Raw genomic sequence first — 24,272 nt, 5'->3', positions numbered from 1 at the left:
TAACATCCTAAATATGTAACAATCATATTTGGTTTGATACTAACTTAATATATGTCAAAGCATACACATACATATACTTTTCCTATGTCCCTTTGTCCCCCAATACCACTTACGTACTTGTTACCACTTATGGAGGCAGTTTGAAATTATTTTATGAATCCCAAAGAGAGAAAGATCATGCTTGTAAACCAATTTAATCCTCTGGGTGTGATATCCTTTGACTGTATTAAGTCAACCAATGAGCCTTCGATTAGATTATTTGATAAGCTTGCTTTGGGTTTTTTTTTTAAGATTTTATTTCTCACCCCACCCCCCATTGTTTGCATTAGCCATCTGCTCTCTGTGTCTATTCATTGTATGCTGTGTCTCCTCATCTTCTTCTTAGAAGACACAGGGAACCAAACCCAGGATCTCCCATGTGTAAGGGAGATGCCCAAATGCTTGAGCCACAACCACTCCCTGCTTGTTCTCTCACTGTGTTTCCTCGTTGTGTCATCTTGTTGTGTTAGCTTGCTGCAGCACCAGCCCATCGCATCAGCTTGCTGTCTTGCTCATCTTCTTTAGGACATACGAGGAACCAAACCCAGGCCCTCCTATGTGATAGGCAGGCACTCAACTGAGCCACATCTGCTTCCCTGGGCTTTTTTTTCCTCTCCCCTTCCTCCCTTCAGCTGTCTGCTCTCTCTGTCCATTAGCTGTGTGTTCTTCTGTGTTCGCTTCTATTCTTGTCAGCGGCACCCAGAATCTGTGTCTCTTTTTGTTGCATCATCTTACATCAGCTCTCCATGTGTGCAATGCCATTCCTGGGCAGGCTGCACTTTCTTTTGCACTGGGCAGCTCTCCTTATGGAGTGCATTCCTTGTGCGTGGGGCTCCCCTACGCGGGGGACACCCCTGCATGGCACGGCACTCCTTGTGCGCATCAGCACTGTGTGTGGGCCAACTCATCACACAGGTCAGGAGGCCCTGGGTTTGAACCCTGGAGCTCCCATGTGGTAGGCGGACACCCTATCCGCTGAGTCAAATCCACTTCCCTGGGCTTTTAATTTGACTACATCAGTGGGCTAAACTCAGGTTGAGTCCTCATCACCTTGCTGGGTCTGATAAAAAAGGACTCATAGGGCGGCGGACTTGGCCCAGTGGTTAGGGCGTCCATCTACAACATAGGAGGTCCACAGTTCAAACCCAGGGCCTCCTTGACCCGTGTGGAGCTGGCCCATGCGCAGTGCTGATGCATGCAAGGAGTGCTGTGCCACGTGGGGGTGTCCCTCGCGAAGGGGAGCCCCCCGCGCAAGGAGTGCACCCTGGAAGGAGAGCTGCCCAGCACGAAAGTGCAGCCTGCCCAGGAGTGGCACCGCACACATGGAGAGCTGAAGGAGCAAGATGACGCAACCAAAAGAGACACAGATTCCCACGCCACTGACAACAACAGAAGCGGACAAAGAAGACGACGAAACAAATAGACACAGAGAACAGACAACCGGGGTGGGGGGGGAAAGGGAGAGAAGTAAATAAAATAAATCTTTAAAAAAGAAAATAAGGACTCACACAGACAGACACACATGAAGAGAGAGCTCTGTCATTTTGATTCTGCCCTGTGACAGAAAGGAAAAGGTTCAAACAGCTGAGACCTGGGAAGAGAGGAGTCATTTTGCAGGATAGCTTACTGCAGAAATTGCAAAGAGAGCAGAACAGCTGAAACGGATATAAAAGGTCCAGAAAGAAACAAGCTCTATGCCAGGAGAGAGAGGAAGCCCTAAATGACAAGCCCTATGCCAGCTTGCAACTGAAATCGGGAAAAAGCAAAGCAGCTGAGCCTGAGAGAAGAAGCGCAGAGGGGAAGGCTGAAACCTCGCAGAGGTCAGCAGCCATCGTGCTTCACCATATGGCAACACACCAGCATCTACAACAGCTGACTTTGGTGAGAAAACATCTCCCCTGATGCCTTGATTTGGCCCCCAAATAAATCCTCATTATAAAAGCCAGCAGATTTCTGTACTTTGTGTCGGTACCCCCTTTGGTGTACTAATAGACCTTTGTACAATGTAAGTACGAAAACATAGATTTATCATTACTTTTTATATATATGCATTTTAGTACTTATAGAAAGTAAGAAATGGAGTTATATAACAAACAATATACTACAATAATACTGGAACTTATAATTACCCAAATGGTTAGCATTACTGCAGGCCTCTATTTCTTTATGCTGCTTTGAACCACTGTCTAGTGTCCTTTCCTTTCAGTCTGAAGAACTCCCTTTAGCACTGCTTATTAGGCAGCTCTAAAGGTGAGGAAGTCCCTCAGCTTGTTGACCTGAGAATGTCAATCTTTCTCATTTCTGGATATAAAATTCTTGGCTGGCAGTTGTTTTCTTTCAGCACTTTAAGTATTTCTACCCACCGCCTTCTTGCCTCCATGGTTTCTGATGAGAAACTGTCAGACTAATTAGGACTCCTTTGTACCATAACACATTGATTTTCCCTGTAGCCTTCAGAACTCCTTGTCCTTAGCATTTGATAGCGTGACCAACATATGATGGTGTATTTTTTTTCATGTTTATCCTGTTTGGTTTTCTCTGCGCTTCTTGTACGTGGATATTCGTATCTTTTGCTAAATTTGATAAGTTATTATTTGACTATTACTTCTGCCCCTTTCTCTCCTCTCCTTCTAGGACTCCCATAATGTGTATTGGTGCACTTGATTGCTCCAGAGGCACCTTAGGTTATTTTCACTTTTTTTAAAATTTATTTCTCTTCCCTCCCCCCCCCCCCCCCCCCACCCCATTCACTGTGTGTTCATCTGTGACTGCTTCTATCCTTATCAGCAGCACTGGGAATCTGTTTCTTTTTGTTGCGTCATCTTGCTGTGTCAGCTCTCCATGTGTGCAGCGCCATTCCTGGGCAGGCTGCACTTTCTTTCGTACTGGGTGGCTCTCCTTATGGGGCGCACTCCTTGTGTGTGGGGCTCCCCTATGTAGGGGACATCCTGCGTGGCACGGCACTCCTTGCGCGCATCAGCACTGCGCATGGGCCAGCTCCACAGGGGTCAAGGAGGCCCGGGGTTTTAACCGCAGACCTTCCATGTGGTAGGCGGACGCCCTATCCATTGGGCCAAGTCCGCTTCCCTATTTTCACATTTAGTATTTATTTTTCTTTCTGCTCCTAGACTCACTCATTTCAAGTGTCTTTTCAAGTTTAATTTTTTTCTTCTGCCAGCTCTAGTCTGCTCTTGAAATCCTCTTGGGCATTTTTCATTTTTCATTTCAGTTATTGTGGTCTTCAACTCCAGGAGTTCTGTTTGGTTGCTTTTAAAAAGTTCTATCTCTTTCTTAAGAGTCTCATATTGCTCATACATTGTTTTCCAGATATCCTTTACTTTGTTCTCTGTGTTTTCCTTCATCTCCTTGAGAATTTTTTTTTAAAGATTTCTTTTTATTTATTTCTCTTCCCTTCCCCCCACCCCCAGTGTCTGCTCTCTGTGTCCATTCGCTGTCCACTTGCATTCTTGTCAGCGGCACCAGGAATCTGTGTCTCTTTTTGTTGCATCATCTTGCAGCGTCAGCTCCCCGTGTGTGCCACGCCACTTCTGGGCAGGCTGAACTTTCCTTCACACTGGGCGGCTCTCCTTCTGGAGCGCACTCCTTGCAGGGCACACTCCTTGTACGTGGGGCTCCCCTACGTGGGGGAAACCCCTGCGTGGCACAGCACTCCTTGTGTGCATGAGCACTGAGCATGGGCCAGCTCCACACGGGTCAAGGAGGCCCTGGGTTTGAACCGTGGACCTCCCATGTGGTAGGTGGTCACTCTATCCATTGAGCCAAGTCTGCTTCCTCTTTGAGCATTTTTAAGATCATTTTTTAAAAAGACTTTGGTATGTCTACCTTCTCACTTTCTTCACTGTTGTTTTCTTGATCTTTATCCTCTTCTTTTAGATGGCCCAAAAGAGTCTTACACTTTTTTGTTGCACATGGTACATTTTAATATTAAAAAAAAAAAGAAGAAGAAAAGTGAAAAAAGCCTGAGGAATCTGCGGGACATCATCAAGTACAACTAATATGTGCATTGTGGGAATCCCAGAAGGAGAAGAAAGTGAGAAAAGGACAGAGAGCACATTCAGAATCCCCAAATTTAACATAAGACATGAATATGCACATCTAAGATGCTCAATAAACTCCAAACAAGAGAAATCCAAATAGACACACACCATGCCATGTTATAATAAAATTGTTGAATGCCAAAGACGGAGAATTCTGAAAGCATACAAGGGAGCTACAATAAGATTAACTGCCAATTTCTCACTGGAAACCATGGAGGCAAGAGGCAATGGAAAGACATATTTAAAGTACTGAAAGCAAAAATTTTCCAACCAAGAATTCCGTATCCAGCAAAACTGTCTTTCAAAAATGAGAAAGCGATTAAGGCATTCCCAGATTTTAAAAAGCTAAGGGAGTTCATAACAGCTAGACTGGTCCTACAAGAAATGCTAAAAAGAGTTTTGCAGGTTGAAAGGAAATGATGCTAGACAATTGACTGAAGCCACATTTCAGTAAAGATAATGACATGGGTAAATAGAAATACCAGTACTACTGTACTTTTTATTTATAACTCCACTTTTTCTTCCTATAGGATCTAAAAGGCAAATGCATAAAATGTATTAATAAACAATACTTTGGGACTCATAATATATAAATATGTAACAAAAACAACATAAAGGGTAAGTGGGAAACTGGGGTGGGGTGGGCACCACATGTGTTTCTCGGCCTGAAAGGGGACCTGGGCAGTGGAGGTAACCGGCGACTAAGCATTTCAGATCTGCTTGGTTAAACTGGTGCACCATAATGCTGGCGACAATGTGTGTTTCTGGGCACTGCCTTCCCGGATTTCCCACCCACCTTTCTCCAAGGCCTCCTGTGGTCTGAAAAATTCCATCACGAAGAAATCAACGGCTCTTAACACCTAGCAGGGAAAATGCCAGCAAGACAAGAATTGGAATCCAACGTGGAGAAACCGGCCAAGAACTCAAAGATGCAGTATTGGAGTCATCAATAGAAAAAATATTTAAAATTGATCAGACAGGAAGATGGTTTGTTGCTGGAAGTTATATTTATTTGGAATGTTGTGCTACTATGGCTTGGGAATGTCTAATGAGATTGGAACTATTGAAAAGACTGTAATTTGGCCTTGGTATGAGAAAGATAGAACTCATTCTACCTATATGTACTTAGCAGGAAATACTGGTTTAACAGATTTGTCTGCCTTGGCAATGAGCAAATCTCCCATGCTTGTGACCTTTGTGGTGAGAGGCTATTGGGTGACAACTGGTGCAACCTTTGTAGTCACGACTGGAGCTGGATGCTGGTACAGCTGACACCCTAGACTAGAGTCTGGTCCAAAGCATCTTCCTTGGTTACTACATTCTACAGTGAAGGGTACAATGGTGGCTCTCCTGGCGATATTAGGGGGCCTTCTGCTCATCACAGCTGCCTGGTACACAGCCAGCATTGTGGGCAGCCTCTCCAGCGTGGGCACAGGTGCTCCCGGTGAGAAGTTTATGAAGATGGGTCACCCCTGGGAGTGGGCCTAGGCCTCGTCTTTGTGTCCTCACTGGGATCTATGGTTCTTCCACCTACCACAGTGACTGGTGTTACTCTGTACTCAGTGGCAATTTATGGTGGATTAGTTCTTTTTGGCATGTTCCTCCTGTATCACACCCAGAAAGTAATCAGGTGTGACAAAGTGGCATCATTATATAGAGGTAAAAAATACAATCCCATCAATTCAATGCTGGGAATCTATACAGATACATTATGTAAGTTGCCACTATGCTAGCAAATGGAAGCAAAAGAAAGAAATTAAATGACTCAGCTTCTGGCTTCTCTAATACATCAGATATCTTGCTTGTTTAACAGGGGCAGATATTCATTAAATAGTTTGTACAAGCAGCTTTCGTTGAAGTTTAGAAGATAAAGGCATCTCAACGGCTTGAAATGTTCCAATATAATGTGATGCTTCAGGTCTGTTTTTCCTTCTGGAGAATAAATTCAGTAGTTCTCTTCCAAGTAAATACATTCACTTCCAATTCTCATGTCTGAGCAATTAAAAATGTTTTAATGAATATGAAAACTAAGGTTGTGTTATCAGGATTAACATGTTTTATCTATTTTAATTTGGTTAAGTGAAAATCAGCAAGCTTGTGTTTACCTGCATGTTTTCGGATTGCAGAATTTTATAAGTAATGTCATAAGTGACATAGAGGTTTGGTAAGGAGACCAGAAGAGAAGGGTCACCACAGTCTTTCTCTGAATATTTAGGACTAAGAAATTGTATTAATGGTAGAGAGCCAGTGAGTGTTGTCTGGCTATTTAGAAATGAACAAGTAATCACTTTTTTTCATCTCTTGGACTTAGCATTAGCAGTGAGCATAACACATGGGTGATTCATTCTCTTGCCACTCCTCCTCAGTGCTCTCTCTTTTCAACATAGACATGTTCACATCTAGTCTCTTATTGTTACAATAGTCCAGAAAGTTAATCACAGAGAATCCCTAATATAACATATACGGAAGTTTTACTTTTGGATTTCTAGAACAACATATTCTAAAAATTATAATCAAGATAAAATATTCAAAGCATTAAGTTTGTTGTATATTCAAGTATACAATAATATATTCATAATTGTTGCTTTCTTTTGCCTGTTTATTTAAATGTGTATTAGAATACACATTTAGCTTTCTTATCTCTTCAAGATTTAAAGCCATTGTCAAAAAAGCTTAAACTTGACAACATGGAAGCAAGTTTTCTCCTAAGGCTATTGATTTCTTGGGCTTCCTCTCAGATTAAGCACTAAAAAGCAAATCAAAACTAGTTCCATCTTCATGAATTCTATCAATAAAAAGTATAATGGGAGAAACTGCTCCCTTAGGGCTTCTCTTAGCAAAATTTTCTTTCTCCTTCATAGACCATTATTTAACTTTGTGACATCTGTAAATTTTTTGATATAGAGGAGTTATTTTGGAGGTCTTTAATGAAAGAAGTCTGTGTGATTATTGAGATGATTGCTATTTCTGAAAAATATTTTTTTTACAGTAATCCAGAAATAACTATTTGAATCATCTCAAATTATATAGGATGCTTATTTCTTAAATAAAGTTCTAGCCAGAAAAAAAAAAAAAAAAAAAAAAAAGAACATCACAAAGGTGGGGGAATGGAGGGATATAGGAACATAGCTTACATATGTTATTGAAGTTATTAAGTTCGTATCAAAGCAAACAAGGTTGTAATAGATGTAGAATGTTAAATTTAATCCCCATAGTAACAGAAAGAAAATATCAAAGAATATGCAAACTCACAGAGACAGAAAGTAAGTACATAATACCAGGGTAGGGGGTAGGGGAAGGGGAGCTAATGCAAAATGAATATAGGATTTCTGTTTGGAGTGAAAGGAAATTTATAGTAATGGATGGTGTTGAGGGTACTGCAGCATTGTGAATATGATTAGCCCCACTGATTGCTATGCCTGGGAGAGGTTGTGATAGAAGATTTATGTTGTACATGTTTCCACAATTTAAAAGAAAGAGAAATCTAAAGAGATGACAGGGAAGTGGATGTGGCTCAAGCGATTGAGCTTCCACCTACCACATGGGAGGTCCCTAGTTCAGTTCCCGGTGCCTCCTAAAGAGAAGATGAGCAGACACAGAGAGCACACAGCAAATGGACACAGAGAGCAGACAGTGAGCACAAACAACATGAGGGGGCGGGAGACGGAATAAATAAATAAAATAAATCTTTAAAATAAAAGAGAGAATGACAAATGCAACAGATGATATAGATGGGATTGGATTATAGAATGTAAGCTTTATATAAATGTTAAATTTCTCAAACTTGGTAAGATAACTGCACTTAAGGTGATTATGTAATAAGTGAATATCCTTCTTTGATAGGAAATACACATAGAAGTATTATGTGTTCAAGGGGTATAATGTGTACAACCTATTCTCAAATATTCAGAAAATGGATGGATGGATGGATGGAATGATACGGCAAATGTGGCAAATGTTAAAATTGGTAAATTTGGGTATCTGGGGACTGGAAGCATTTTAGAGTTCTTTTATATGGGGTTGCATTATTTTTGCAACTGTCCTATAAGTTTGAAATTATTTAAAAATAAAAAGTTTTTAAAAAAGACAGTAACAAACTTGGCAGGGATGTGGAGAAATCATAACCCTCATACATTGATGGTGGGAATGAAAATGATGCAGACACTTTGGAGAAGTTTGCCAATTCCTGGTGTATCTCAATCCTGTAGTTTATGCATGATTGTTTTGCAAACTTACAACTCTTCTAATTAAAAAAAAGAAAAAGAAAAACAGGAAAAGTGGGGAAAAGTTTGCCAGTTCCTCAAGTTGTTAAGCCAGTAGTTAACCCTATGACCCCATAATTCCATTCCTCGGTATATACTGAAGGGGACTGAAAACTTATATCCATACAAAAACGTGTACACACGTTTATAGCAGAATTGTACATAACAGACAAAAAAATGGAAACAATCCAAATGTCTATAACTGAAGAATGCATAAACTAAATGTAATATAATCATACAATGCAATCTTATTCAGTAATAAAAATACACTATCAAGCCATGAAAACACATGGAGTAATCTTAAATGCATATTGCTAGGTAAAATAAAGTTTGAAATCCAATGGAATATTATTCAGCCATCAAAAGGATAAAGTACTGATACCAGCAATACATGCTACGACACGGATGAAAACATTATGTTAAGTGAAAGAAGCCAAACTTAAAAGGCCATATACTGGATGACTCCGTTTTTATATGGAATGTCCAGAATAGAGAAAGCTATAGAAAAAGAAAGTAGATTAGAGGCTGCCAGGGGCTAAAGGTTGGGGATGAGGAGGAATGGGGCAATGGATAAAGGGTTTCTTTGTGGGTGATGAAAATGTTCTAGAACTAGATAGTGATGATGGTTGCACAACCTTGTGAACATACTAAAAAAACACTGAATTGTGCACTGTAAAGGATGGATTTTATGGTATGTGAATTATATCTCAATAATGCTGCTATTTAAAAAAAAGTGATGGATATTTATGGTTAAAAGTAAAATTCTTTCACAAATACCAACCCCTAATTCCAGTACATACTAAGCCATTATATTTTCTTTGGTATAACTCAAGAAATATTCTTTGCAAACCTAAGTATGTCTTTATGTACGTGTATTTTTTAAAGTGGGTTTTACTGAGATATATTCATACTCTGTATGTGTGTATTTTTAAACACAAATGAAACCAAGCTGTATTTACAATTCAGGACTCCATTCCCCTCAATTCATCTTGGACATCCTTCTATAGCAATACTACAGATAAGCCTTTTTTTCTTTTTTTTTAAAGATTTATTTATTTACTTTTTTTTTCTTCAAATTTTTAAAATTTATCCCTCCCTCCCCCTGATGGTCCTCTTGTCTGTTTGCTCACCTTCTCCAAGAGGAACTGGGAACCAAACCAATGACCTCCCACATGAGAAGGGAGTGCCAACTGCTGGAGCCACATATGCCACCAACCTTACTCTTTTTAACAGCTATACAATATTCCATTAAATGGGTGTATCAAACCTTAATATATTCTTAAAATTGTTCAGTAGCTTTGAAAATTTTTACGTTACATGAACAATGATTTTGTGTTCTCTCCCTTTCCACTCAGTCACTCCTGCAAAGTAGATGTGGGAAGTTTCCCAGCACCAAAGTGAAATTACAGGGACAAATTACAAGAATTGGAGCATTTAGCAATAGCAATGCCTGCTTCTCAATTTCAGTCACAGGAATGGAGATGACACGTAAAATAGAAGTTGGTGATAAGTAGTAACACAATCTTTTCTTTATTTTGCATTCCATTATCTCTAATCAAATCCATCCTAAGTTCATTTATGAATGATCATTAATTTAAAAAATCAGTCGCTTTTATATTTTCCGTAAGTAAACAACCAAATCTTGCTCTAACTTTAATAAGAATTCTTCTGGCTCAAAAGCAGTCCAAAAGGATTATATTACCAAATTAATGAGAGAAAAAGGAAAATGGTTTTGTTAAATAGAATTAATTAGTCAAGTCCAAAAAAGAACTTTATTTCCAATATGTCAGTCTCCACATTGCTAGTAAATTAGAAAAGAAATGAACATAATATTTGAATATTTGAAATCAGGGGAATCACATTAGTATAGTTCATGGTAATCTTGAAACTAAATTCTACACAATATAGAGAATTCTGACCTGAATCTAAATATAAATTTGAAAGGTAGTTAAATGCAACTGTTTAAAAGCTATATAGGGAAGTGGATGTGGCTCAATAGACAGAGCAGCCACCTACCATACACAAGGCCCAAGGTTCAATACCTAGGGCCTTCTGGCTCATGTGGTGAGCTGGCCCACGCACAGTGCTGCTGTGTGCAAGGAGTGCTGGCCCATGCAGGGATGCCCCTGCGTAATGGTACTCCCCGCGCGAGGAGCCGCCCCTGTGCAAGGAGAGCTGCCCCGTGCAAAACTGCAGCCTGCCCAGGTATGGTGCCACACACACGGAGAGCTGACACTGCACAATGATGCAACAAAAAGAGACACAGATCCCCAGTGCCGCCTGATGAGAATATAGGAGGACACAGAAGAACACACAGAGGATGGACAGAGAGAGTAGACAATGGCAGGGAGGTGGAGGGGTGAAGAGAAATAAATAAATCTTTAAAAAAATAAAAATATTAAAAGCTATATATTCCAATAATGTTTTTAAAAAATGATTTACATATAGAAATATGGTATCTACATAGAAAAAAATAATAGTGGGAAATGTAAAATTGACAATTATTAAAGTGGCACTATTATGCGTTATGACCTTTTAAAAATTTTCCATATTGATACAACCATTTTGAAAAGTAATTTAGCTATATAATAAAGATGTGCATACCAAAACTCAGGAATTCTGTACCTTAGGTAAATTATTGCAATACACAGATACAATAGAAATGAAAAACAATGTTGAACAAATAAAGCTGCAGGAGAATGCTAGTATGAAACCACTCATATAGAGTTTAAAAACATAGTAAATAGAACTATATAAAGGGAAGTAGATGTGGATCAAGCAATTGAGCTCCTGCCTACCACATGGGAGGTCCCAGGGTCAGTTCCTGGTGCCTCCTGGAGAAGACAAGCAAGACAGCAAGCTGGCACGATGGGCTGGCATGATGAGCTAATGCAACTAAATGACACAACAAAGGAGACACAAAGAGGAGAGACAACAAAAGAGACACAATGAGAGAGACAACAGCAGGGCATGAAGTTGGCTCAAGCAACTGAGTGCCTCTCTCCCACATGGGAGGTCCCAGGTTAGGTTCCTAGTGCCTCCTAAAGAGAAGATGAGCAGACACAGAGAGCACACAGTGAATGGACACAGACAGCAGATAGCGAGCACAAACAATGGAGGAGGAATAAATAAAATAAATCTTTAAAAAATAACTTTATGGATACAAAAAAATAGAAAAAACAGAAAAATAAATAAAGTTTTTGGATGTATATACAAGCAGTAAAAGCATAAAAACATGGGAATAATAAATATAACTTCAGGAAATGGAAAAAAGTGTCATATGGGGCTTCAATTGCATTTGTCTTTGTTTTTAAAAAGTCTGAAATCAATGTGTCAAATTTAAAAATTTATAAAGCTAAGTACTTGATAAAAAGATGTACATATAATCTGTACTTTTTGTATGCTTGAAATATAGCAAATTAAATATTTGTCATAAGAAGAGATTTTATAATTACAAATAAAAAGTACCTTTTATGTTTGTTTTGAGGTCCTAAGAAGTGATCTATTTCTTCAGCTACCTTTGCTATAAGTAATATCTGCCTAGATATTTCCTTATCTCTGAGCTAAAAACATTAAAATGTGGTTGATGTGGTCCAATAAATAACAAAACAACCCACACATCACTACCATACATTTTTGGTCTGTGAACATAAATTGCTTCATTAAGAAAACTTTCAAGGTGTGAATGTGACTCAAGAGGTTGAGTGCCTGCTTCCCAATGGGAGGTCCCAGGTTCGGTCCCTGGTGTCTCCTAAAAACAATAACAAGCAAGCAAGCAAACAAACAAAAAACAACTCAGTGGAGCTGATATGGGTCAGTGGCTGAGTGCTGGTTTCCTACATACAAAATTCCAGATGTAATTCCCAGCCCTGGTATCTCAAAAAAAAAAAGAAAAAAGAGGGGAGGGGAGGGGAGGGAAGGGAGGAAGGGAGGAAGAAAACTTTGAGAAAGAATCTGTCAATTTTTAAAACATACCTGTCCTTGCAGCTCTGGTCTTGCAGGATATGTACTTGGGTAAGGAGCCCTAGGTCGGACGGGAGAATTCCAATAGTTAGAATTGTAGCTAGGGTATGATGGCTGCTCCTAGAGTAAAAAAAGGAAATGAAAATAAATTCACTTCTAAGACCATTCTTATTTCATGCTAACAAGTTGATAGAAGCAGATACAGTTATCAATAAAAAGCAATAGAAAAATGGAATAGAAATTCATTATAAAACCACTCATTAAAAATTGATGCAAATTACATGGTAAATCGCATGCGGGAGACCAAAGCAGTAATTGACTACCTAGTAAAAGCCTATTCTCACACATTATGCCAATGCCACCCCACCAAATGATATATAAAGGCATTCTATGTTAATGTGATTAGCAAAACCAGAGATGTTAGATCTTCTTTCTCCCTCTGGAATCACCTCCCCCATCAATAGTAATTTAATTGGTGCAGCATAATTATAGTTATTGCCATAGTTAAGAATTGCTTTCGCTTATCTCAACAACTTTGGCACTTTAAGCTATTACTACCGAGTTTACTTCAAGCACAAACACTTTGCATACTCAACTTCTGTGCCTTGGCGCACTCTTGCTTTTATATTCCTGTACTCTCTCCTACGGTTAAGTTTTCTGCTGACAGCCTACAACTAACATAATATTAGGGAATGAACGTAGAAGAATTACCACTCCAAGAAATAAATGTACTTGTAACAATTATCTCTACAGGCTTTCTCTTCAATTCAAAATTTTAATGCATATTTGCAATAAGCCAGTAAACTCTGATAGACTAGATCAACTCAAAACTTCTCAGTAATGTTAAAGAGTGATTGTTTTGTAAACTTACTTCTCTAATTAAAAAAAGTTTTCTCAATGCCTGTCTGATTCTATACATACAATTGTTATCCTAAAAATTGGATAATTTTTCTTTCAGTTTGTAGTTTAAGTATAGTTTTTAAAAATATACTTATTTTTAAAAGATACTTAGATTACATAAAGATTACTTAGATTCATAAAAAAATATAAGGGATTCCCATATGCCCCACTCCCCACACCTCCTACTTTTCACCACATTAAAAAAAAAACGTCTTTCATTAGTGTGGTACATTCACTGCAATTGATGAATACATTTTTGAGCATTGCCACTAAGCATGGGTTATAGTTTACATTGTAGTTATACTCTCTCCAACTAAATTCTAGAGGTTATGGCAGGATATATAATGGCCTGTATCTGTCGTTGCAATGTCAGTCAGGACAATTCCAAGTCCTGAAAATGCCCCATATTGCACCTTTTTTTCCCTCTCCCTGATTTCAGCACCTCCAGTGGCCACTGTCTCCATATCAGTGACATAATTTCTTCCAATGCTAGAATCACAATAAGTCTCTAGTAGAATACCAGTAAGACCACTCTAGTCCATATTTTATTCCCCAATTCTGAGGATTCTGGAATGGCGAAGCCCACTCCACCTCTAATTGAGAGGGGATTTTGATCCCACATGGCTGATAGATGGGTATGTATAGTGTTAAGCTTAAAGAAGATCTTTGAAATTTTTACAAAACTTCAAATACGGTTTCACAAAGAAATTCACTGGTAGCTGTAATTACTGAGAGTTTAATTATAACCATCTTAGTCTAACCATGCTTAGTTTCATAATGCATTTTCAAAGCATGCAATTATTCCACACGACATCACTACAAAGTAGGTTACTAACATCTCTAATACAGGATACAGAAACTAGAGAAGAGCAGGATTTTTAAAAAACGTTAGAGGCAAACTTCAGATCCTAAATACCAAGAATCTCAATGAGGCAAATTCCCCTAATTAATGCCCTCCCTGCCTTCTCCTGGTTTAGAGGTGACCCAAGCTAGACTAGTTTTACTCTAACAAGAATTTGGACCTTTAATACAGAGATGAAAAGACAAGAGTTGACTCACTCTAGTATTGGTAAGCCAATCACCAGAATCACCCTAGTTTCTGTTCTTTCCCACTGATTCTCTGAGGTACCTCACATTTTTACCATCTCCCCAATTCCCCACCATGTCTTCACTTACTTTTACTCAGTTTCCCAACACCTTTAATCCTTTGCCATTTGTTCCCTCAGATATATTTACCGTGCAAAAATCTAACCCAGTTAAAACACAATTTATCGACTGAGTCCCTATCTGCTCACTAATCTCAAGGCGGCACTCGGCACTCCCTAGCAAATGTACCAACCACACTACCTTAAGTAGGATCATCTTCTCCTCTCTAGAACTACCATTTCACCTGTCTTATTCTCTCAAATCTCCAATATTCTCTCTCTCTCTTCTTTTTTTTTAGGTTCTAAGCCAGGGATTGAACCCGAGACCTCATATGTGGGAAGCCGGCACTCAACCCACTGAGGCACATTGGCTCCCCTGAGTTTTGGTGTTTTTTTTCATTTGTTCGCTTGTTGTTTTTAGGAGGCACTAGGGACCAAACCCAGGACCTCCCATGTATGAAGCAGGTGCTCAACCACTTGCGCCACATCCACTCCCCTCTAATATTCTCTTATTCCACCCCTTATTTTTCAACTGGCAACTTTATCTTATACTTCATTTTTTAAAAAAAGCTATTGGATAAAAACTCCAACTTCTTATGGATGAATCTACCAATCTATACATATCTATCACTGTGTTCACAGAAAGCAAAAATGAAGTGGCCCTGGTGCTATCAAAGGCTAGTTCCTCCATGTAGCTCTAGATGCCATCATCTATTACCTCCTCAAGAACTTTACTCCTGCAGTTATCTCAACTTTCTGTGGGTCATCTAGCATCGGGCCATTTTAACCTGCCTTTGCCCCACACCTCCCTGGGCTCAGCAGCACTCTTGAAGAAGATAACAGCCTGTTTTTTCAACATGAATCCCTGGTTCACAAGGGAGCAAAGCAAATTATTCACAAATTATTGCGGATGTCTGTTCTAACCTGTTTGGTGCTGTTTTAATTTCCTAGCTGGTAAAGCAAATATCATACAATGGGTTGGCTTAACAACAGGAATTTATTGGCTCATGATTTCAGAGGCTACTAGGCTTGCTTCAACCCAGAATGGATATCTTCTGGAAAGCTGGCAGTCTTTGGGGTTCCTTGGCTTTTTCCTCATATGGCAATGCACATGGTAGCATCTTCTCCTTTCTCTTATGGATTCCAGGGATTTCTAGCTTCTGGCTGCTCCCCGTGGCATCTCTTTCCATATCCAATTTCCTTTTATTATAAGGGCTTCAGCTGTATTGAATTAAAGTCCACTCTCATTCAGAGTGGGCACACTGTAACTAAAAACATCTTCTAAGGTCCAATGTACAAATGGGTGCACACCCACAGGACCAGGGGTTGGGACCTGAACATGCCTTTTGAAGGGAACATGATTCAGTCCCCAAGAGGTGATGTCTTCATTTCACCTATCTGAGGACTCAAGGTGGAAGGCAGTGAGCACTGCTCAAAAATACTGGAGGTGAAAGATCAACATATAGCTGTCTGGGGCAAAAGATTTCAATTGAGACATATAATATACTGCCTAAGGCCTGGGTAGAAAAGTCAGAGAGAGGGAAACGGATGTGGCTCAACCAACTGGGCTCCCGTCTACCAGACAGGAGGTCCAGGGTTCAGTGCCCAGGGCCTCCTGGTGAGGGCAGGCTGGCCCATGCAGCGAGCTGGCCCTGTGCAGGAGTGCCAGCTGACACAGAAAGCTGGCACAGCAAGATGATGCAACAAGAAACATAGAGGAGAGAAAATAAGAAGATGGAGCAGAATAGGGAGCTGAGGTGGCGCAAGGAAGTAATCACTTCTCTCCCACTCCAGAAGGTCCCAGGATCAGATCCCAGAGCTGCCTGGTGAGAATACAAGCAGACACAGAAGAACACACAGCAAATGGACAGAGAGAGCAGACAATGGGGGGAATGGAGGATAAATAAAGTCAGGGAGAGTTTCTTTGGGAAATTAGGGCAATCAGAAGTGATCTTGTATACTGGGGAATTTAGAAAGCCCTTAAGTACACATAGAACAGGACACAGTCTCAGAAAAAGATATGAAAACACTACGTTTTCACCTTGGGATCATCTCTACACTCAATGCAAGCCTGACTAAGTGTTGAAAGAATGACCTAAGGATGAGCCAATCTGCAAAGACTGTGAGAAGTGGGTGTTTTATTTTACTCCCTCCTTTGTTACTGTTGATGGTGGTGGTTGGTGTTTGTGGGTTTTTAAAAAATTGTTTGCTCCTGTTTCTTGGTTTTTACTTTATAGCATTCAAGACATGTTTTGAATTTTTTCCTGTGCTAAAGAATCAGAGATTTCAATGCCCAAAGACTAGTAAAAGTCTTTCAAAAAACAGTTTTCAAATAATCTAAATAATGGGCTATTACAGCTTTCAACAACCAAATAACAGCAAAACCTAGGGGAAAAGGAAGAATCTGATTCCCAGAGCTACCGCGTTATAGTCTTCTTTTTTTGTTTTTAAAGATTTATTTACTTCTCTCCCCTCTCCCCCGACCCAGTTGTCTGCTCTCTTGTGTCCATTTGCTGTGAGTTCTTCTGTGACTGCTTCTATCCTTATCAGTGGCACCAGGAATCTGTGTTTCTTTTGTTGTTGTTGTTGCATCATCTTGTTGTGTCAGCTCTCCGTGTGTGTGGTGCCATTCCTGGGCAGGCTGCACTTTCTTTCGCGCTAGGCGGCTCTCCTTACAGGGCACATTCCTTGCACGTGGGGCTCCCCTGCGCGGGGACATCCCTGCGTGGCACGGCACTCCTTATGCACATCAGCGCTGCACATGGGCCAGCTCCACAGGGGTCAAGGAGGCCCAGGGTTTGAACTGTGGACCTCCCATGTGGTAGTCGGACGCCCTATCCATTGGGCCAAGTCCGCTTCCCATGGTTAGTTTTTATAAAGGGTATTTATTTGGGGTAGGAGCTTACAGATATCAGTCCATAAAGCTTAAGTTACTTCTCTCACCAAAGTCTATTTGGAGCAAGACGGCTGCCAATATCTGTGAGGGTTCAGGCTTCCTGAGTTCCTACGTTCCTGGGGCTTGCTTTTCTCTGGGTTCAAGGTTCCTTTCTTTCCTGGGGCTCCAACTTAAGTCTTCAGCATCAAACTCCAACATCAAAACTCCAACACCAGAAAACCCCAACTCTGTCCTTTGCCATGCCTTTTATCTGTGAGTCCTACCCACCAATGGATGAAGACTCTATGCCCTAATCATAACTCAATCATACCCAGGTATAACCAGATTACAAGTATAATCCAATATTTCTTTTTGGAATTCATCAATAATATTAAACTGCTACAACATAACTCTAGACATCTGAAAAGTTCAACTAATTCCAAGAAGGATAAACATGATGAGATCAACACTGAAACCCGTTATAATTAAAGACAAAGAGAGTCCAAAGACTTAGAGAATCTTGAAAGCAGCAAAAGAGAAGCAATTTGCCATGTACAAGTGATCCTTAAAACATTAGCAGCCAATTTATCATCAGAAACGGAAATGAGAAGGCAGTGGGATGACATTTAATGTCAAAGAAAAAAAAATCAAGCAAGAATTCTCTAACAGGCAAAACTGTCCGTCAAAAATATTCATGGGCAGAAAAAACTGAGGTAGGGGAAATCTAGTGGTAACAAACTACAAGTATTGCTACAGGGACTCCTTCAGGTTGAAATGAAAGGACACTACACATTAAATCAAAGCCATAGGAAGGAATACAGATCTCTGTAAAGGTAACTACATGGAGAAATAAAAGAACCAATATTAATGTATTTTTTATTGTAAATCCTTTTGTTTCCTTCATGATTTAAAATACAAATAGATTCTTTAAATTATAAATTTATGCCATTGGGTACACAGTGCACAAAAATGTAAATTATGACAAAAATATAAAAGGGAGGCGTTAGACTGCACAGCAACAAAGTTTTCAGATGCTAAAAGAATTAGGATGATATCAGTTTAAACTAGATTGTTATAAATGTATAATGTAAACTGTAATCCCTACAGTAACCACTAAGAAAATATGTAAAATAAAACAGAACAAAACAAAAAAAGGGAAATGAGAAGAGAATCAAAACATTTCATTACCAAAAAAATCAAATGGACAGAAAAGAAAGCAGCAATGGAGGAAAAAGAACAAAAAAAGTATGACATAGGGAAAACAAGCAAAGAGGCAGATAAGTGTTTATCAGTAATTACTTTAAAGATAAATTAAGTTTCAATCAGGGAAGTGGATTTGGCTCAACTGATAGGGCATCTGCCTACCACATAGGAGGGTCAAGGTTCATACCCAAGGCCTCCTGACCCGTGGTGAGCTGGCCCACGTGAAGTGCTGATGCATGCAAGGAGTGCCCTGCTATGCAGGGGAGCCCCATGCACAAGGAGTGCACCCCTCAAGGAGAGCCACCCCCCACAGGCAACAAAAGCGCAGCCTGCCTAGAAGTGGCATCACACACACACAGAGCTGAGGCAGCAAGATGACGCAACAAAGAGACACAGATTCCCGCTGATGAGAATGCAAGTGGACACAGAAGAACACACAGCGAATGGACACAGAGACAGACAAGGGGGGAAGGGGAGAGTAAAAATAAATAAATCTTTAAAAAAAAAGTTTCAATCAAAAGGCGGACATTGGCAGAATGGATTAAAAAACATGACCCACCTCCATACAGGCTACAACAGACTCATTTTTTTCGCAGCCACTCCAGGTTTATTTTGCAGGTGTCAGGAGCTCGCGTGTGACTAAGAACGTAGAGTGGGGTTCCCTCAACTTCCTTTTTCATGTTTTACTGTTCTGATGTTAAAAGAACCCAACCCCTCCGCTTACTGCAGCCTGCCGGTGGGCAGGGTGGGCGGCTGGGAGACGGGGTCGGGGCTGGCGCTGCCAGGCTGCTGCGTCTGCAGGCTGCAGGTAATCAAGCCGCAGGAGGCCTGGAGCAATTTCCAGTGCTCTGCAGAATCCAACACGGTGGCCATAAACGGGCGGGTGGACTTCCCGAAGGACCAGCTTGCCCACCAGGGCACAGGGGACAGCGTCCCTGGGGGCACTCCGCGCGTCCGCAGAAGCTATGCCTGGAGGTGCAGCGGGTGGCGCCGGTGGGCATGGGAGGCCACGGGTGCTGAAGGCGGTGGCGGCCACGTTGCTGCCTGGGGGCTGATGGAAGCCCCTGAGGGCCGCGGGGTGAGGGAGCGCCAGGTACGGGGCCGTTTGCACAGGGAACTGCCAACCACCGAGAACGGAGGCGCCCAGACTAACTTCAGATCCAAAGACAGATAGTATGGGGGAAAATATTCCAGGCAAATAATCAGCAGAAGAGGGCTTGGGATGATGATATTAATGTCAGATAAAACAGACATTGAATTGAAAAACATTACAAGGGACAGGGAAGGACATTATATATTCAATCCATCAAGATATAACATATATATACACATGTAAAAGACGTCTTCTTCTGCTTATATTTTACTTAATGAGAATTGTTCTTTTCCATGTCTAACATCTTGCAGAATACTGTGATTTATGGTTTACTTTTGTTCAAAACAGTATGTACTTTTTGTTAATAAAATGAACATGGGAAAATAAGAAAATAATAAAAAAAAGAAGATATAACAATTATAAATATATAGGCACTTAGGAACAGAGTCCCAACAAATGAATGTAAAACTGACAGAACTGAAAGGAGGAATAGATAGTTCTACAATAATAGTTGGAGACTTTAATATACTACTCTCAATAATTGATAAAACAGCTAAATAGAAGGTGAATACAGAAACCTAAGACCTAAAAGCACTATTAAACAATTAGACCTAATGGACATATATAGACACATTCTTCTCAAGTGAACATGAATTCTTTCCCAGGATAGATCATATGGTACATCACAAATCAACTCATAATAAATTTTAAAATATTTGAAATCATAAAAAGTATCTTCTCAGACCACAATGGAATAAACATAGAAATAAATAACAGAAGGAAAACTGAAAAATTTACAAATACATGGAAATTGAACAACACACTATTAAATCAATGAGTCAGAGAAAAGTAATAAAGGAAATTAGAAATATCTTGAGAAGAATGAAGACAAAAACATAACATACCAAAACTTATGAGATGTGGTGAAGGTAGTGTTCAGAGGGAAATTCATAGCTCTAAATGCTTACATTAAAAAAGAAAGGTTTTCAAATCAGATGTAGCCTCACACGTGGAAGAACTACAAAAAGAACAGCAAACCAAACCCAAGGTGAGCAGAAGGAATGAAATAACAAAGAGTCAAAGACTAGAGCAGAAATAAATGAAATAGAGAATTTTTTTAAAAAAAGAAAAAAAAATAGAATCAACAAAATCAAAAGTTGGTTTTTTGAAAATATCAAGAAAACCTGCAGGGGGGTAGGGGTTTTACGGAGACCTCATATTTTTTTAATATAATATTAAAAAAATAAATAAAGACAAACCTGCAAAGCTTTAGCTAAACAAAAAAAAAGAGTGAATGAAAATAACTAAAATCACATTAATAGAAACAAGGGGGAAAAAAACTTGACAAAATCCATATACCTTCTTGAAAAGATATTCGGAAAACTAGGAATAAAAAGGAACTTCCTTAATATGATAAAGGACACAGATGAAGAACCCACAGGGAACATAACACTGGCTTTCCACCTAAGATCAGGACAGGACAAGGGTGCCCTCTGTCACCACTGTTATTCAACAAAGGCCTGGAAGTTCAAGCCAAAGTAGTTAGGAAAAAAAAAATTTTAAAAGGCATCAAATTGAAAAGGAAAAAGTAACTTTCCCTATTTTCAGATGTCATGATAATATGTAGATAAAATTCAAAAACAATCTGCAACAGGCTAGTTAGAGCTAATAAATTCAGCAAAGTAGGGATACAAAATCAACATGTAAAAAGCAGTGGTGTTTCTATGCACTAGTAATGAACACCCTGAGAAGGAAACCAAGAAAAATATTATATTTGCAATAGTAACCAAAAAAAATTTATATCTAGGAATAAATATAACCAATGATGCAAAGGACTTTTACACACAAAAAACTACAAAATATTGCTAAAGAAATTAAAGAATTGCTAAATAAATGGAAAGACATTCATATACATGGAGTGGAAGACTAAATACTGTTAAGGGGGAAGAAGACATGGCTTAAGCAATTGGGCTCCCACCTACCACATGGGAGGTCCCTGGTTCAGTTCCTGGTGCCTCCTAAAGAAGACAGCAAACTGGCACGATGGGCAAGTGCAACGAGATACAAGAAGAGACACAACAAAGCAGGGAACAGAGGTAGCTCAAGCAATTAGGTGCCTCCCTCCCACACTGGAGGTCCCAGGTTCGGTTCCTGGTGCCTCCTACAGAAAAAAGGAAGATGAATAGACATGGCAAGTGAAAACAATGGGCAGTAGGGGGAAATAAATAAATCTTTAAAAATATATATATAATTAAGATGTCAATTCCACCCGGTGATTTATAGATTTAACAATCCCAATAAATATTCCAACAGCCTTCTTCAAAGAAATGGAAAAGCCAATTATCAAGTTTATACGGAAGAGTAAGGGCCCCAAATAGCCAAAAATTAAAAAAAAAAAAAAAATGGAGTCACATTTCCTAATTTTACAATTTATTACATAGCTATAGTAATCAAAGCAGTGTGGACCTGGTACAAGAACAGACATACGGACCAATGGAATAGAATTGAGAATTCTGATATAAACTCTCACTTCTATGGCCAATTGATTTTTTTTTTTAAAGATTTATTTTTATTTCTTGCCCCATCCCTGCCCCATTCCCTGTTGTCTGCTCTCTGTGTTCATTCACTGTGTGTTCTTCTGTGTCTGCCTGTATTCTCATTAGGCGGCTCCAGGAACCGATCCTGGGACTTTCTGGAGTGGGAGAGAGATGATTACTCTCTTGGGACACCTCAACTCCCTGTTCTGCTATATCTTCTTATTTTCTCTCCTCTGTGTCTCTAGTTGTGTCACCTTGTTGCACCAGCTCTCTGCGAGGCCAGCACTTCTGCATGAGGCGGCATTCCCAGGCAGGGTAGCACTCCTGCAAGGGGCAGAATTCCCACATGGGCCAGCTAACAGTGTGGGCCAGCTCGCCTTCACCAGGAGGCCCTGGGCATTGAACCCTGGACCTCCTATATGGTAGATGGGAGCTCAATTGACTGAGCCACATCTGTTTCCCCCAACTGATGTTTTAAAGATTTATTTATTTCTCCTCCACTCCTTCACTGTTTGCGCTTGTCTGCATCTGTCAGTTGTATTGCTGTGTCTGCTTGTCGTCTTCTTTTAGGAGGCACTGGGAACCGAACCTAGGACCACCCATATGGAAGGGAGGCGCCCAATCACTTAAGCCACCTCTGCTCCCACCAATTGACTTCTGACAAAGGTGCCAAGTGCACTCAATGGTTTTTTTAAAAAAAGCTCTTCAACTAAAGAAAAAATATATAAACAGACGTTTATCAAAATTTTTTAACTTTTGTGCATCCAAGGATATTATCAAGAAAGTGAAGACAATCTACAGAATGGGAGGATATATTTGGAAGTCATATATTTTATAAAAGTTTAATGTCCAGAATATATAAAGAACTATTACAAATCAACAACAAAAAGACAACCCAATTTTTAAAATGGGCAAAGGACTTGAATAAATATTTCTTCAAAGATATACAAATGGCCAATAAGCTCACGAAAAGATACTAAACATCATTAGCCATTACAGAAAGCCAAGTCAAAACCATGAGATACTATTTCATACCCACTAGAATGACTATTTTTTTTTTGAAGAGGAACTGGGGATTGAACTCAGGACCTCATACATGGGAAGCAGGTGCTCAACACTGAGCTATACCCACTCCCCACTGAGAATTGGTTTTTTCATTTGTTTTTAGGAGGTACCAGGAACTGAACCCAGAACCTCGTACATGGGAAGCAGGTGCTCAACACTGAGCTAAACCCGCTCCCCAGTGAGAATTGGTTTTTTCATTTGTTTTTAGGAGGTACCAGGGACTGAACCCAGGACCTTGTACGTGCGAAGCAGGTGCCTAACCACCTGAGCTATACCCACTCCCCACAAGGGCTATTATTTAAAAGATGGTAAATAACAAGTGTTGGGAGGATGTGGAGAAATAGGAACCATCATACATTGTTGGTGGCAATGTAAAATGGTGCATCTGTTGGAAAAGAGTTTCAGTGCTCTCAGAAAGGTAAGTACAGAATTACCATGCAACCCAGCAATTCCACTTCTGGGCATACACCCAAAAAAACTGAAAGCAGGGACTCCAATAGACACGTTTTTTTTTTAAGATTTTTTTTTTAAATTTCTCTCCCTTTCTCCCCCTCAACGCCGCCCCCCCCCCCCCCGCCCCCGTCCCCAGTTGTCTGCTCTCTGTGTCCATTCACTCCAAAAGGCATTTTTAAGGCAGGTTAGTATAGGGAAAGAGGGAAGGCAGCTGGGACCGGTAGAGAACACGGCAGCAAAATCCTGCCCGGAAATCCTGACAGAAGGCTGCTACTAAGAACAAAACTGGAAAGACCCTGCCAAACACAAGGTCCCGTTTGAACTCCAAAAAGACTACACCACTGGCCCCTGAGAGCTAACAGGGGGCAAACAATCAGAACAGCTAACACTGGGGCCCCTCCCCCACATTAGGAAAGGGGAGGAAGGGCTTTAAAAAGGCCTAAGCCGGGCCCCACGCAGGAGTCACACCCTGCAGCACCCTGTGTGCTGTTTTTCTTTTCTTGTTTTTTAATAAACTCTTTACTCCCTTGCCTATCCTATGGCACATCCTTAAATTCTTTTATGCGACAGAGCCAAGAACTAGAAGCCCAGAACCCAGAGTGTTCTGCTAACATTTTCACGCTGACGCTTACAGCAGCATTATTCACAAACGTCAAAAGATGGAAGTAGTCCAAGTGCC

At 40.1% G+C, this 24,272-nt stretch overlaps 1 protein-coding gene and 1 pseudogene across 3 annotated transcripts in view; one reads left to right on the top strand and one right to left on the bottom strand.

Moving 5' to 3' along the window:
- The window catches only part of DDHD2 (DDHD domain containing 2), a 123,132-nt gene that overhangs the window by 86,855 nt on the left and 12,005 nt on the right, over positions 1-24,272 (bottom strand). For all 3 annotated transcript variants that reach the window (XM_058289844.2, XM_071212647.1, XM_058289848.2), the window contains exon 2: positions 12,335-12,442. The gene's annotated coding sequence lies outside the window, so the exon portion shown is untranslated. The remainder of the gene's footprint in view (positions 1-12,334; positions 12,443-24,272) is intronic.
- Positions 4,309-5,950, top strand: LOC139437827 (growth hormone-inducible transmembrane protein pseudogene; annotated as a pseudogene).

The sequence above is a fragment of the Dasypus novemcinctus genome, chromosome 29 (genome assembly GCF_030445035.2).
Source record: "Dasypus novemcinctus isolate mDasNov1 chromosome 29, mDasNov1.1.hap2, whole genome shotgun sequence".
Taxonomy (NCBI): Eukaryota; Metazoa; Chordata; class Mammalia; order Cingulata; family Dasypodidae; genus Dasypus; species Dasypus novemcinctus.
This window is presented reverse-complemented; position numbering and strand designations above follow the sequence as displayed.